This window comes from Notolepis coatsorum (genome assembly GCF_963971535.1).
Source record: "Notolepis coatsorum genome assembly, chromosome: 8".
NCBI lineage: Eukaryota > Metazoa > Chordata > Actinopteri > Aulopiformes > Paralepididae > Notolepis > Notolepis coatsorum.
This window is the reverse complement of record NC_140172.1, coordinates 88318868-88335495: the sequence shown is the minus strand read 5'-3', so window position 1 is coordinate 88335495 and position 16628 is coordinate 88318868.

Sequence of the window (16628 nt, the reverse complement as noted above, 5' to 3'; positions counted from 1 at the left end):
AAACCAAGCAGACCATGTACAGTATACAGTGGCTCGGCGGCCCCTGATCAAACCAAGCAGACCATGTACAGTATACAGTGGCTCAGCGGCCCCTGATCAAACCAAGCAGACCATGTACAGTATACAGTGGCTCGGCGGCCCCTGATCAAACCAAGCAGACCATGTACAGTATACAGTGGCTCGGCGGCCCCTGATCAAACCAAGCAGACCATGTACAGTATACAGTGGCTCGGCGGCCCGATCAAACCAAGCAGACCATGTACAGTATACAGTGGCTCGGCGGCCCCTGATCAAACCAAGCAGACCATAAGTATACAGTGGCTCGTCGGCCCCTGATCAAACCAAGCAGACCATGTACAGTATACAGTGGCTCGGCGGCCCCTGATCAAACCAAGCAGACCATGTACAGTATACAGTGGCTCGGCGGCCCGATCAAACCAAGCAGACCATGTACAGTATACAGTGGCTCGGCGGCCCGATCAAACCAAGCAGACCATGTACAGTATACAGTGGCTCGGCGGCCCGATCAAACCAAGCAGACCATGTACAGTATACAGTGGCTCGGCGGCCCCTGATCAAACCAAGCAGACCATAAGTATACAGTGGCTCGTCGGCCCCTGATCAAACCAAGCAGACCATGTACAGTATACAGTGGCTCGGCGGCCCCTGATCAAACCAAGCAGACCATGTACAGTATACAGTGGCTCGGCGGCCCGATCAAACCAAGCAGACCATGTACAGTATACAGTGGCTCGGCGGCCCGATCAAACCAAGCAGACCATGTACAGTATACAGTGGCTCGGCGGCCCCTGATCAAACCAAGCAGACCATGTACAGTATACAGTGGCTCGGCGGCCCGATCAAACCAAGCAGACCATGTACAGTATACAGTGGCTCGGCAGCCCCTGATCAAACCAAGCAGACCATGTACAGTATACAGTGGCTCGGCGGCCCCTGATCAAACCAAGCAGACCATGTACAGTATACAGTGGCTCTGCGGCCCGATCAAACCAAGCAGACCATGTACAGTATACAGTGGCTCGACGGCCCCTGATCAAACCAAGCAGACCATGTACAGTATACAGTGGCTCGGCGGCCCCTGATCAAACCAAGCAGACCATGTACAGTATACAGTGGCTCGGCGGCCCGATCAAACCAAGCAGACCATGTACAGTATACAGTGGCTCTGCGGCCCGATCAAACCAAGCAGACCATGTACAGTATACAGTGGCTCTGCGGCCCGATCCAACCAAGCAGACCATGTACAGTATACAGTGGCTCGGCGGCCCCTGATCAAACCAAGCAGACCATGTACAGTATACAGTGGCTCGGCGGCCCGATCAAACCAAGCAGACCATGTACAGTATACAGTGGCTCGGCGGCCCCTGATCAAACCAAGCAGACCATGTACAGTATACAGTGGCTCGGCGGCCCCTGATCAAACCAAGCAGACCATGTACAGTATACAGTGGCTCAGCGGCCCCTGATCAAACCAAGCAGACCATGTACAGTATACAGTGGCTCGGCGGCCCCTGATCAAACCAAGCAGACCATGTACAGTATACAGTGGCTCGGCGGCCCCTGATCAAACCAAGCAGACCATGTACAGTATACAGTGGCTCGGCGGCCCGATCAAACCAAGCAGACCATGTACAGTATACAGTGGCTCGGCGGCCCCTGATCAAACCAAGCAGACCATAAGTATACAGTGGCACGTCGGCCCCTGATCAAACCAAGCAGACCATGTACAGTATACAGTGGCTCGGCGGCCCCTGATCAAACCAAGCAGACCATGTACAGTATACAGTGGCTCGGCGGCCCGATCAAACCAAGCAGACCATGTACAGTATACAGTGGCTCGGCGGCCCGATCAAACCAAGCAGACCATGTACAGTATACAGTGGCTCGGCGGCCCCTGATCAAACCAAGCAGACCATGTACAGTATACAGTGGCTCGGCGGCCCGATCAAACCAAGCAGACCATGTACAGTATACAGTGGCTCGGCGGCCCCTGATCAAACCAAGCAGACCATGTACAGTATACAGTGGCTCGGCGGCCCCTGATCAAACCAAGCAGACCATGTACAGTATACAGTGGCTCTGCGGCCCGATCAAACCAAGCAGACCATGTACAGTATACAGTGGCTCGGCGGCCCCTGATCAAACCAAGCAGACCATGTACAGTATACAGTGGCTCGGCGGCCCCTGATCAAACCAAGCAGACCATGTACAGTATACAGTGGCTCGGCGGCCCGATCAAACCAAGCAGACCATGTACAGTATACAGTGGCTCTGCGGCCCGATCAAACCAAGCAGACCATGTACAGTATACAGTGGCTCGGCGGCCCCTGATCAAACCAAGCAGACCATGTACAGTATACAGTGGCTCGGTGGCCCCTGATCAAACCAAGCAGACCATAAGTATACAGTGGCTCGTCGGCCCCTGATCAAACCAAGCAGACCATGTACAGTATACAGTGGCTCGGCGTCCCCTGATCAAACCAAGCAGACCATGTACAGTATACAGTGGCTCGGCGGCCCGATCAAACCAAGCAGACCATGTACAGTATACAGTGGCTCGGCGGCCCGATCAAACCAAGCAGACCATGTACAGTATACAGTGGCTCGGCGGCCCCTGATCAAACCAAGCAGACCATGTACAGTATACAGTGGCTCGGCGGCCCGATCAAACCAAGCAGACCATGTACAGTATACAGTGGCTCGGCGGCCCCTGATCAAACCAAGCAGACCATGTACAGTATACAGTGGCTCGGCGGCCCCTGATCAAACCAAGCAGACCATGTACAGTATACAGTGGCTCGGCGGCCCGATCAAACCAAGCAGACCATGTACAGTATACAGTGGCTCGGTGGCCCCTGATCAAACCAAGCAGACCATGTACAGTATACAGTGGCTCGGCGGCCCGATCAAACCAAGCAGACCATGTACAGTATACAGTGGCTCGGCGGCCCGATCAAACCAAGCAGACCATGTACAGTATACAGTGGCTCGGCGGCCCCTGATCAAACCAAGCAGACCATGTACAGTATACAGTGGCTCGGCGGCCCGATCAAACCAAGCAGACCATGTACAGTATACAGTGGCTCGGCGGCCCGATCAAACCAAGCAGACCATGTACAGTATACAGTGGCTCGGCGGCCCCTGATCAAACCAAGCAGACCATGTACAGTATACAGTGGCTCGGCGGCCCGATCAAACCAAGCAGACCATGTACAGTATACAGTGGCTCGGCGGCCCCTGATCAAACCAAGCAGACCATGTACAGTATACAGTGGCTCGGCGTCCCGATCAAACCAAGCAGACCATGTACAGTATACAGTGGCTCGGCGGCCCCTGATCAAACCAAGCAGACCATGTACAGTATACAGTGGCTCGGCGGCCCCTGATCAAACAAAGCAGACCATGTACAGTATACAGTGGCTCGGCGGCCCGATCAAACCAAGCAGACCATGTACAGTATACAGTGGCTCGGCGGCCCCTGATCAAACCAAGCAGACCATGTACAGTATACAGTGGCTCGGCGGCCCCTGATCAAACCAAGCAGACCATGTACAGTATACAGTGGCTCGGCGGCCCGTGATCAAACCAAGCAGACCATGTACAGTATACAGTGGCTCGGCGGCCCGATCAAACCAAGCAGACCATGTACAGTATACAGTGGCTCGGCGGCCCGATCAAACCAAGCAGACCATGTACAGTATGGCTCGGGCCCATCAAAAAATAACATAATGTGCAAACCAACACCAAATCCCTGTGCTCTAACTCAAAATGCTACTATAACAAGGAACTATTAATGTAAATGTAAACTAAAGTACTAATGTAAACCCAACGGACACGGACTGGAAGAATGTGACAGCTCTCCCTCTAAGCACAGACTCTGCATGTGTGTTACTAGGGCTGGCTTTAAAGCTCCCAGCAGGTAACCAATCAGCACTAATTGGCTAATTGGCAGCCCTCACCTGCATGCCCCGTGACACAGGAGTAATCAGGCCTGCCTGCACAGTGACACAGGAGTGATCAGCTCCTGGTACATAACACCTCCCCCACCAAACTGGTTGCCCCAGAGGCAACCACCACACAACAACCCATAGACAAAAACAAAAAAAACAACTGTGACCCATTAGTTGTCAGGGCCACTACCACAACAGCGATAGCGGGTCGGCCCCTGTCGAACACCACCACCAACCGTGTTGTATGCTCCCTTTCAACAGGCCCCTCCACCGATACCGATCTGTCAAAAATAGACTGCAAACTGTGAACATCCAGAGTAGGATGTACCGCCTCAGGTACAGCCCCAGCGTACCGAGAACATGGCAGTACGACAGTCACAAAAACGTCTGGAACACCATCTAAAATGGCGTCACCCAAAATAACATTGTCCTGATCAAAATCAAAATGGCTGCCACTCAACAGACCAGGTCGCGAAGGCGGCTCCTGCTCCACAGGACACAGGTAACTAGGTTGACCATCACACCTAGTGCATGGCAGAGAATGAGTGTGGACATGTGGATCAATGTCAGAATCATCAACTGACATACTGGGACCATCCCTGCCCACAAGTGAAACATTAGGGACAATAGAGCTACTGTGGGAAGGCTGGCAGCCTAAGTCAGGCTTAGTAGCCACTCCAACTAGAACGGTGTCACATGAAACAACAGCACCTCTCATAGCATCCTTCCCACACTCATCCTCCAATTCGTTCGTGGCCTCAGCCACCGTACAGGCTGGGAAGACCTTGAGACACTGCGCTGCCATATCATCTCCTGTCACATGCTTCTCCGGCACGCATGTCAACTCTGGTTTCACCACCGGGCCTAACACAAAGCCACAATCAAGAGAATCATTATGCAGAGGAACATCCACAGTGTGCTTTCCAAAATTCTCAACAGGTACACATTTTTATTCAACAAAAAATTTGTCACTAAGTGTAATGTCCCAAGTCGAAGTATCAACAACATCACTTTTGTCCTTTGACATTTCCCATGCCACAGCACACACAGGGAACACTCCTGGATGTTTCTGTGCCAGCTCATTAGGGACCTCAGAAACCACAGGAATGGGAGTTACAACCGGAGTAGCCAACACTTTGTCACCAGCCAAATCATTCCCTAGAATGAAGGAGACCCCCTTTATGGGAATGTGAGAACATACCCCCACAACAACATTGCCTGACACTAAGGGAGAATTGAGCGTGACCTCATGCAAAGGTGCATCCACAAATCCACCCCCAAAGCCCCGAACAACGACACCGGAATGCAAAGAAGAGTTTTCTGAAAACGGCAAAACCCCCTCCAGAATGAGGGACTGAAAAGCACCGGTATCTCTCCAAATTGTTATAGCCTGTTTGGACTCTAGTGCATTAGTCAGGGAAACAAACCCATCCATCATAAACCTTGAGGAACCCTCGAGCTCTTTGTCCACACTTTTGATACTTCCTCCATCACCATCTAACGTTGGCATAGGCGTTCTGCCTATGGTTTCTACCAGAGCCACGGTTCTGACATTCTTCTGCTCAAGCACCGGGCACCCAGCAACGATATGACCAGGTTCTTTACAGTAGAAACAGATAATCCCTTCTGGGAATGCACCAGCAGAACCACCCCGCCTAGGAGGTGAAGTTAACTGACCAGCAGACACAGGTTTCGGGAAACGGCCCCCCTGAACAGGACGCCTATCCCCGGACTCAACACGGTAGTCCTCCAAAAACACGGACTTGTGCGTCAACACAAACTCATCAGCGAAGACAGCGGCGTCGCCTATCTTCGATACCTTACGCTCATTTAGATGTGTGGAAACGGTATCAGGAACACATCTTTTAAACTCCTCTAGGAGAATCAACTGCCTAAGCTGCTCTCTTGACTCTGCCTTCTGAGAAGTGCACCACCTGTCAAACAGGTTCTCCTTCTCCCTTCCAAATTCAACATAAGACTGCCCCTCCGACCTGCGATAACCTCTAAAACGCTGACGATAGGCCTCGGGGACCAACTCATAAGCCCTCAATATGGAAGCTTTAACAAGCTCATAATCAGCGCTTTGTTCAAGGGACAGAGCAGTATAGGCTTCTTGTGCCCTACCAACTAAAACACATTGCAGCAGCAGTGTCCAGGCGGTATCAGGCCACTTCAATGTGGTTGCCACCCGTTCAAAAAGGTGAAAATATCTTTCCACGTCTTTCTCAAAAAATGGAGGTACCATCCTAATATTCCTGCCTACATCAAAACCGGAACGTGACTCTGAATGCAGAGCACCCGCCTGCAAGGCAGCATGCTTAAATTCGAGCTCCTTCTGCGCACGCTCGTGCTCCAGCAGCATTTGTTTTTCCTTAAGCTCCCGCTCCTGCTCACGCTCCTCTCTCCTCTCTTTAAGCTCACGCTCCTTTCTCCGCTCCTCTCTCCTCTCCTTAAGCTCACGCTCCTCTCTCCTCTCCTCACGCTCTCGCTCTAGCTGCCTTTCCTTAAACTCCAACTCCTTAATCCTCCACTCACCCTCTACACCAGGTAATAGCGGAGACGCGCCAGACGAAGGAGGCTCCTCCACCCTCTCCTCAAGCACCTGCTCTCTAATGAGTAACACCCTTAAAGCACTCAAGGCAGTCGGCTTCAAACGTTTCTCACCTGCACTAAGCTCTACCCTGTAGTGTACAGCAAGTTCTAGAAGTTGTTCTTTGGAAAACTTCTCCAACATGTCATGAGACGGGCGATCAACAAAGTCCTTGATGGAAGCCATCGTCACTGCACCAGGCACCACAAGCTACACACTTTACCTCACAGTCACGAAGAACCACTAACGAACCACAAAGAACCACTAACGAACCACTGAAGAACCACTAACGAACCACGAAGAACCACTAACGAACCACTGAAGAACCACGAAGAACCACTGAAGAACCATGAAGAACCACTGAAGAATGCTAAATGCCAATAATAACAACCAGAAGGGAACGCGGTGGAAATGTGAGCTCTACGGAGCGCACCTTTCTAGGTCGCAAAAAAAAAAAGAAAAAAAATACACCCACCCTAAATAGACGTGTCATACACGCAGGGTGTTAGGTGCTACCACGTATGCTCACCAAACACTCAAACAAACAAAATAAATCCAACAAACAATTCCAAACAGGTGCGCCTTCTAACCTGATATGACTACATATGCTTCTACGTCTAAACTGCAGTCAAAACCGGCCCACCACATGTCTATCCTAAAAAACACTAAATCAAGCCCTACCACACTACCTGTGTTTTCTGGCCGCCCTAATCTACCTACCCTTAAACTAATGCCCTGTAGACCTAACCATCTTCAACCACACCTGCTACCAGTCAAAGATCATACTTGACCATCCACCCGTCCAGTACATGATACGGTACCAGACAAGCAGATGGTGCTAATCCCTTCCCTGACTGCCCCAGGAGTACATGGTGCACAGGACGCTAACCAACAACCAGAAAATAATGTCCCTATCTACATGTGGTGCCCACTAAACTATATATTTTAACAGCATAAGTAGTCACATCAAATTACAAACAAATACGGCATACTCACCTGTTTGATGAAATGGCTCAAGCCCCCATGTTACACCATATGTAACGAACACCACCCAAACCATAATACCATGACACCCCATGTAACACAAAAAAAAAACACCAAACAAAGTTCTAGGGGTAAAATATCCCGGACGAGCGCCCAACTGTTATGACCCTGGCTCATGGGCACGCAACCTATGTGCAAACCAACACCAAAACCCTGTGCTCTAACTCAAAATGCTACTATAACAAGGAACTATTAATGTAAATGTAAACTAAAGTACTAATGTAAACCCAACGGAAACGGACTGGAAGAATGTGACAGCTCTCCCTCTAAGCACCGACTCTGCATGTGTGTTACTAGGGCTGGCTTTAAAGCTCCCAGCAGGTAACCAATCAGCACTAATTGGCTAATTGGCAGCCCTCACCTGCATGCCCCATGACACAGGAGTAATCAGGCCTGCCTGCACAGTGACACAGGAGTGATCAGCTCCTGGTACATAACATTCCCTGATGACAGATCTGATGAAATGATATTTTATATCCACATGTTTACACCTCTGTCTGCACACAGGGTTTCTCACAATTGCAATGGTTCCCTGGTTGTCTTCATAAACAACAGTTTTCTTATATACATAGGTATCCATTCCTTCGAGCAGTTGTTCTAGATAAATACATTCCTGTATTGTCATAGTTAGAGCCATGTATTCGGCTTCACAAGTTGATAGTGCCACTGTGGGCTGCTTCTTTGTTTTCCATGAAACCAGTGAGCTGTTTGTGTTCAAACTCACACAATACCCTGTGGTACTTCTTCTATCTGTGGCATCTGCCGCCCAATCTGCATCACTGTAGGCTTTAAGCCCTAAGCCCTCGCTGCTCTTTCTGAAACAAAGCTGTTTATCTGCTGTACCTTTGAGATAACGAAAAACATGTTTTGCTGTAATCCAGTGCTCCTCTGTGGGGTCAGCAAAATGCTGTGACAATTTACTCACTACAAAACATAGGTCAGGGCGAGTACATGTTTTCAAATAAATGAGGCTACCTACAACTTCTCTGTAAATTTTTACATCTGTCAATTTCTGAGCATCCTCTTGGTAGTCTAGCTTTTGATCACATGGTGTTTCCCTTCAACATTCTACATTCTTGCATGTCAAAACGTTTCAGGATCTTCTCCACATATCTCTTCTGGGATATTTTTACACAACTGGCAGACTGTTCGAAGTCCATGCCTAGAAAATGTTTTAACCTGCCTAGGTCTTTCATTTTGAATCTGGTGGAGAGCATACTTTTCACCTGCTCTAGGTTTCTAGTGTTGTCTGCTGCGATGATCAAATCATCCACCCAAATGACAATTATCACTTTTCCTGACTCTTTTGACTCCCTTGAGTAAACACAGGGATCTACTGGGTTCTGTAGGAAGTGATCTTCAATGAGACATGTATGAAGCATCTCGTTCTAATTTCGCCCAGACTGTTTCAGGCCGTAAATGGATTTCTCTAGCTTACACACTAGCTTCTCTCCTTTCTTCTCGTAACCTTCAGGTTGTTCCATGTATATCTCCCTATATATGGGTGCGTGCAGGTAGGTTGTCTTCACATCCATCTGGTGTAAAATCTAACTGTCCTCAGCTGCTTTCTGCATCACTACCCTTACACTGGTCAGATTGGCTGTGGGGGAGAATGTCTCACCGTAGTCTATCCCCTCCCTCTGACTGTAACCTTTAGCTACCTTTGGCCTTCAATACCCTCCTTGATTGAGTACACCCATTTTGCTCTTTTGATGGTAGGCGTAGCTTTAGCTCCCGTTAGCCTTAGCCACGCGGTGCTCCCGGTGCTAAACTGGCCTATACTTCAGCTAAACTTGCTACCCTTATTATTTTGCCCCTGCGTGATCTGGGCCCATAACCTGTTGACAGATGTTGGCTATGGGGCGACAATAACTTATCATGACGACAAGGTCCTCTCACTTCAGCCTTTAATCGGCATAGTTTATTATCACATTGGTACACAGTACATGAGACCTTCTCTCTGTGGGAGGTAGGTGGGAAGAGACAGAGAGGGAGGGAACAATCCCTTAAATACCCTCTTACCTGGCGCCAGCGTCAATAGCTCCGCCTATAGCGCCCTCTTGTGGAAACAGTTAGACAGTTACATGCAATCGTATACATCACATAACTTTAACAGTTGCGTTTTCTTTTTTCAAATGTAGCCAAGAGTAAAGACCCTAACCCTGTCAAAACAGCAGTCATATTGTATATTTTCAGCAAGACGTATGTTTACCAATTAATAAAGTAGTAGGTTAACACATTGGTTGCCAGCCAGATATGACGATTCATCGCTTGGATGCCACCACGTTAATCAATGGGAGGACGAGCACATTTGCGAACGCATAAACTATATCTTAAATTATGGCTATGTGTCTAATAGACCTGTCGCTTTTCAATGACTTGCTTGCAGTCAACATGTACGAAACGGATTGTTTTTTCATCAGTACATTTCCGTTTTATACCATTTTGAATATGAGTATAGTTTCGGAGAGTTCTAGTAATTTCAGAGAAATTCCGCGAAAATAGCCATTTACTGGAATACACAAAACACGTTGTCATTTTCCGGCTGATTTATGAATCGTTTTCAAATAAACGCTAAATTATCGAGAGTATTTGTGTTCTTATGCACAATATAAAAGCGGGCTGAATTTTTTTTTTTCGTGCCGCGCTCAGCGCCTAACGCCACAAACACACACACACACACACACACACGTTGTGAAATATGTGAAAAACAACTCTGATTAACCCAAAACTGGTAACATAGATTCAAAACTGGGAACATAGATTCCTTACCTCACATCAGATGCAAAAAGATGAATCCAATTCCTGATCGCCATTCCAAATATTGATCGCGTTTATTGATCCAACGTTATAGTCCGAGATCCATAATCCAAGCCTGCTTCCAGCCTCGCCAGTGACTCTGGTAACACGACACTGCTTGCCAGAGATAGGAAAATCCTGGACCGGAGTATTTCTCTGATGCACTTTTTCACTCAATCCAATCCAATGATGTGCATTACCATCCGGGAGACGATAGGGGGCGGTATTTGCCCTTTTCGAGCTCAGAGCCATTCCCAATGATAATGTCAGGCTGGACAGATGAAAAATTTATGGATATCGCTAATAAAAGAAATAACGATTAAATAACGAGAAATCTCGTTATTGGCAACCAACGCATGGCGGCCAACAACGAAATTTTTCGCTGTTGGCAACCAATGTGTTAATAGTAGGTTAATAAAATTGCATTATCTATAGTCCTAATTCTGTCACTGTTTGATGTCACAAAGAAGGGTGGATCCGAAAGCTGTCTACAACATTTGTAACAGGTCATGAAAAAGTCAACAAATAATTAACAAACTGTATTAGACAAGTTTCAAGTTTCTTTAATAGTTGTCATACAGAAGTACAGAATACTATTATACAAAATGCTTCTTACTGTTACGCTCCAGAGACTGTGCTAGACAAGATAAGTATGAAATAAAATAAAGTAGCATGTAAAAAGAAGTAAAAATAGAGGTCACAGTGTTCAGTATAGACATATGTACAATGTTTGATGCAGACTAGAAGTAACTGAGTTACCATACAATATACAATACTATGCAATATACTAATATACAATACTATATGGTGCAAAGCATGGAGGATGAGGTACAATTTAGGTACAATTTACAGTAAGGTGTATGAGTTGTAGTGCAAATCCTTTACCAATAAATATAAAGTGTGTTTAGGTGATCTAAAGTGTGGAGAGTGGGTGCTGCAGTGTGTTGTTTGTTTAAAGTGAGTGTGTGCATGTGGATATGTGTGCTGTGTGTGTGCAGCTTTCTATTGTGGTGGTGGAGTTTAGGTGCACTTTAATCTGTGTGTGTAAATAAGTAATGTGTTTGTGTTGTTTTTTATGCTGTGCGTTTATGTAAATGTTTGATTAGTGGTAGTTGAGCTATGATTATAATTATGTTTTCATTTTCGGATGTATGGAGGCACTGTATGCTTGGTTAAAGTTGTGAATGGAGATTTAGTCATTTCACATGTGATCCAGGGACGTAGTGAGAAGTGGGCTGTAATTGGTCGAGATACGTCACGTGGTGTCAGTGAAACTTGTAAACATGGAGTTGCGGGGAATTTGACAGCAGCGAAGGGAGACGATTGAGAACCGGTGAGTGGATGTGTGTAAGCGATTTGTTTTAAGAATGATAGTAGTATTGTGGTAGTTATTGATTGAATGTGTGTCTTGTTTCAAGGTTTGTAACCTGTTGGAGGAAGAATTAAAAGCTTTTTGCAACTGAGTGGCATCCTGTTCGTCCCTTCACCCCAGCTGCGGGAGTAAAGCAGCACAGTTACAAACCGCGGGCGGCGGCAGAAGAGTGGCTGAACGCGCCGTCAGATAAGGACAAAATAACCGAGGGATATGAGGTACTCCTGTGTCGTTGTAAATGAAATAACTCGCGCATCAGGCCATACGGGTCAGCGAGCAGGAACGTTCACCTGGTTCAAATCCTAATACAAGCACCTAACACAGCTGAGGAAGCTAACGCAGCTGAATGAGTGAATGAATGAAAACGTTGTTTGACAGATGTCAGTGCTAACTTCAAATGCGATCAGGAGTAATGCCAAGCTACTGAAACTAGCTATCAAATAGCATACCAACACTAACGTGGACAAACATGAAGGCAGCTAAAGATAAAAGCTAGAGCTCATTACTAGCCCTGTGATGGTGCCAATTATATTATTTAGGTATAGATGATTTAGTAGCCCTCTAATGTCAAGACCTTTAGCTTAGTTTGAGTGTACCCGGGTGGCAAGCCGGCGGGAGAAGGTAAAACCTACTCCACTTTGTTTATTTGTATTGTTTTCCATTTTTGGGCGGTATCCCTGGGGGGACCTCTGGTGAGCCTGGTAACGCCGCTGAAGACTAGTTAGGCTAGGATAGTCAGGGAAGAAGTTTCTGAGCTAGTTTAGGCAGCTAGAGAGGGCGGAAGACACACGGTAGATAAGGAGTTACGGGTACGCTCAATTAGGTTATTATTTATTAGGTTATTATTTATTATTACAATTATTTATTTTATGGTCAAATAAATAATAAATAAATAAAAATGGATCAATTAAAGAAAGAGAGGGCCAAAGTGAAGGCAGCTTTCACAAGAAAGGCCAACAGCATTTTGCGAATGGCGCCAACTATGCTGCGAGAGGAATTGAAAAGTGAGTGGAAATCCCTTTCTGAGGACGCAGAAAGGCTTCATGCAGCTAATTATGTTTGTGAGGCCTGTCTGATTGATGAAGCAGGCGACATGGAGGCTGTGGATGAGAAAGCCAAAGCAGACTTGGAGAGGGTAACCGAGTGTGATACAACATTAAAAGAGGTGAAGCAGGCAATCCATTCCAACCTTTGGTCAAAATATGCAGAGACCGAGCTAAAAGCAGCCATTGGACGGGCAGAAAGAAGCTATGAAGGTGCGGGAGAAGTTAACCTGGAAACAATCACCTACGAAAATGGTAAAGAACAAGTCACACTCTTGGAATCTCTCATCACCAAGGCAGAAAGTCTGCTAGCTGTCTGGGAAGGGTGGATCCCTGAAGGCGCTGCGTGCGAGGTTAGTAAGAAGCTGCAAGTGCTGGAGGACAAGAGAATTGACCTCTGGCAAAGGTGGGTAGTTGATTTCGGCAGGGTCCAGAAAGAGCAGGCTGATAGAGCCATTGAAATCAGGCAAAAGGCCACCTCTGACATCGCAGAAGCTGAAAAGGGAGCCGCTGAGGCTGAAAGAAGAGCCGCCGAGACCAGGCTTAAGGCAGCCGAAGTTAGCGCTGGGTCGGAGGAGAGGGCCGCAGAGGCCAGAGAAAAGGCAGCTGAGATTCAGTTGGAAATGGCAGAGGCCGCCGCAGAAGAGCGTGCCGAGCTGGCCAAGGGGCAGCGGAAAGCATGGAAGGAAGCACAGAGTGCTAGCCTGGCGAGCCTGGGAGCAGGAGGCTCACAAGCATCAGCCTCACCAAGAGTTCGGCTCCAGCCAATAAAACTACCAAAATTCAACGGTTGCATGCGAGACTTTCACCGTTGGCGAAGAGACTGGGAAAACCTCCAGCGACAGGGAGATCCATCTGGGTCAGCCGAAGTGAAGAAATTCCAGCTCCTAGACAGTGTAGAGGAGAGAGTCATCAATGGCGTTAGGCTCTCAAGCTACGACACAGCTCATGATATGTTTAGGGTCCTTGAAAACCGGTTTGGGAATAAGACCACCATCGCTATTCAGATAATTGAAGAGTTGGAGAAATTGCCGGTGGCAAAAGGTAACCAGCCGAGGAAAACAATAGAGCTCATCCAAGCTGTTGAGAAGGCCCTTACTGACCTGACGGACTTAGGGAGCATTGATGCTATAAAGAATCCACTTGTTATCAAATCTATTGAGAGCAATCTGCCTGAATGTGAGCTGAGGAGCTGGCTCACCTTTAAAGCTGCACCTGTGAACAATGTCACCCCTGAAGGCCACTTTGACGCTCTCCTAAAATTTCTAAAAAATGAAGAAGTAGTCCTTGAGGCATTGGTGCAGCTAAGACCCTCGGAGGTATTCGAGAAGCCAAGCAAGCCAGAGTGGAAGGCGTTCACAAGGGCCACAGGAAAGGATGCGGCTGGAGAAGAATGCAGCGTGTGTGGGGATGAGAAACACGGAGGCAGGATTTTCTTCTGTAAAAAGTTCAAAGCGCTCAGTCTGGCTGAGAAGAGAGACATTGTCGAAAAGAATGAAGCCTGCCAGAGATGTTTGGCATCCCATCAGGAGGATGGAGAATGCAGCGACAGGTTCCTCTGCAGGAAAAAGTGCTGCCAAAAGGGAGAGACCTCCGACCACCACTACCTCATGTGCTCTGCGGAAGGGGGGCAGAGAGGAGAGGAGAGGAAAAGGGGAAGGCAAAGGGTGGAAACAAGTGGTGCAAACGTGGGAACGCTCTCAGATGAACAACAGAGGGCGCTTGCTAATATCTCCCCCGAAGCAGCAGACCAGATTATAAAGGCATTCACCAACCAAACAACTGTGTCAATGAGTACAAACACTAGGAGTGGTAGTCTCCTTGAAGAGATTGGCCTGAGGGAGCATCCTGTGCTTATGATGATCATGGAGGTCACGACAAACGGAGGGCAAACTATTGGGACCCTGGTAGACCTCGCGTCCGACACTAACTACATAACCCACCAAGCTGCCGAAAGACTCAGACTGAGAGGGGAGAAAATAACGTTGGTTGTGCATGGGGTCGGAGGAATGAAGGTGAGAGTCGAGACTGAAAGGTACCTGCTCAAGGTCAGGATGCGCATTTCAGAGGACATGTGGAGTCCCCACCAGATAGTCTGTTATGGCCTGGATGAAATCGCCCGAGCAGGCAAGGTCGTTAGCCCAAAGCAGCTTCAAAAGTTCTTCCCAGAGGTCAAGACAGAGGAGCTGGTCCGGCCAGAGAAGATCGAGCTCTTGATCAGCTTGGTCGGCTTGCTCCACAGCGGATGAAAAGAGTGGGAGACCTGGTGCTGTGGGACGGCCCACTAGGGAAGACTGTGGGGGGAGCGCACCCTGATCTGTTTGAGGAGATGGAGATGTCAATTCACAACTCAAGGACTCATTTTGCACGCTCTATGAGAACAAAGGCAGTCAAGGTGGAGGAGATCTCCTGTGAGCTGGTAAACACCAGAAAAGGGGCTCAGGGCCCGGAGCAAGAAAGTGAGGAGGTCAGAAACACAGCCACGACCAGCAAAGAAGTTCTTGAATGGTGGAGGTGGGATAGCATCGGAGCCGCCTGCGAGCCAAAGTGCGGGGGATGTCGGTGCGGGACTTGCCAGCCAGGGGGAAAGGAGATGACTCTAGTAGAAGAAAGGGAACTAGAAAAGATCAAAGAAGGTCTGTCCTATGTGACCACTGACAACCATAGCAACTCACCTCACTGGGATGCAGGATACCCCTGGACAGAAGATCCTGTTTCGCTTCCATACAACAGGAAGGTGGTGGAAGCGACGTTCCTGAGGACCGAAAAGCGCCTCATGAAGGACCCATTGTGGAGAACGGCGTATACAGCACAAGTTCATGAGATGGTGGAAAGAGGAGCAGCCATCGAGTTGGAGAAGAACATGATCAGCAGTTGGAGAGGGCCTGTTTGGTACATGAGTCATCTAATCGCACCAAACCCACATTCTGTCACTACGCCAGTGCGCCTTGTCTGGAACAGCAGCCAGGAGTTCAAAGGGACGAGTATGAACAGCATTCTGCTGAAGGGTCCGGATGTTCTAAATCCCATCCGGGCGGTCCTGCTCAGGTTCAGGACAGGAGAGCATGCGGCCATAGGAGATATTAGAAAGATGTATAATTCTGTGTGGTTAAATGAAAGAGAGGTCCACCTTCATCGGTTCCTCTGGAGGGACTCACCAGAGGAAGAGATCAAAGATTTCGCCATCACTCGGGTCAACATCGGAGACAGGCCAGCTGGGTGCATAGCACAGCTGGCTATGAGGGAAACGGCGAGGCTTCCCAAGTTCTCTCACATGGATGAGGAGAGGAGGGTCCTTGAGGAAGACAGCTATGTGGACGATATCCTCACATCCCACAATGACCGAGGGAAGCTGGACAAGATCACGAGAGGAGTGGAAGAGATCCTCACCGCTGGGGGCTTTTCTCTTAAGCCATGGGTTCGGTCCGGTCAAAGTGGGAGGCGTGAAAGAAGTCAGCCCAAGCAATCTATTGAGACTCCGAGTATGGCGCTCCAAACCCTGGTGTTGCCCAACTAGTTAGGGCAGGAAGACAACAAGGCCCTCGGCGTTGGCTACTATGTTGATAGTGACAGGCTCTTCCTGATGGTCTCGATAAATTTCTCCAAAAGAAAGCAGAAGATGAGGACAGGGGTCGACCTTCTTGAGGGGGAGGTCAGAGAGCAGACGCCAGATCCTCTGACCAGAAGGGAGCTCCTGAGTCAGGTGGCAGGGCTCTATGACCCTATCGGGCTTGCTACCCCGGTCAAAGAGAAAGGGGCCATTCTGGTGAGGAGAGCTTTCCAGGTGGCTGGGGGAGGGGGCTCGAAGA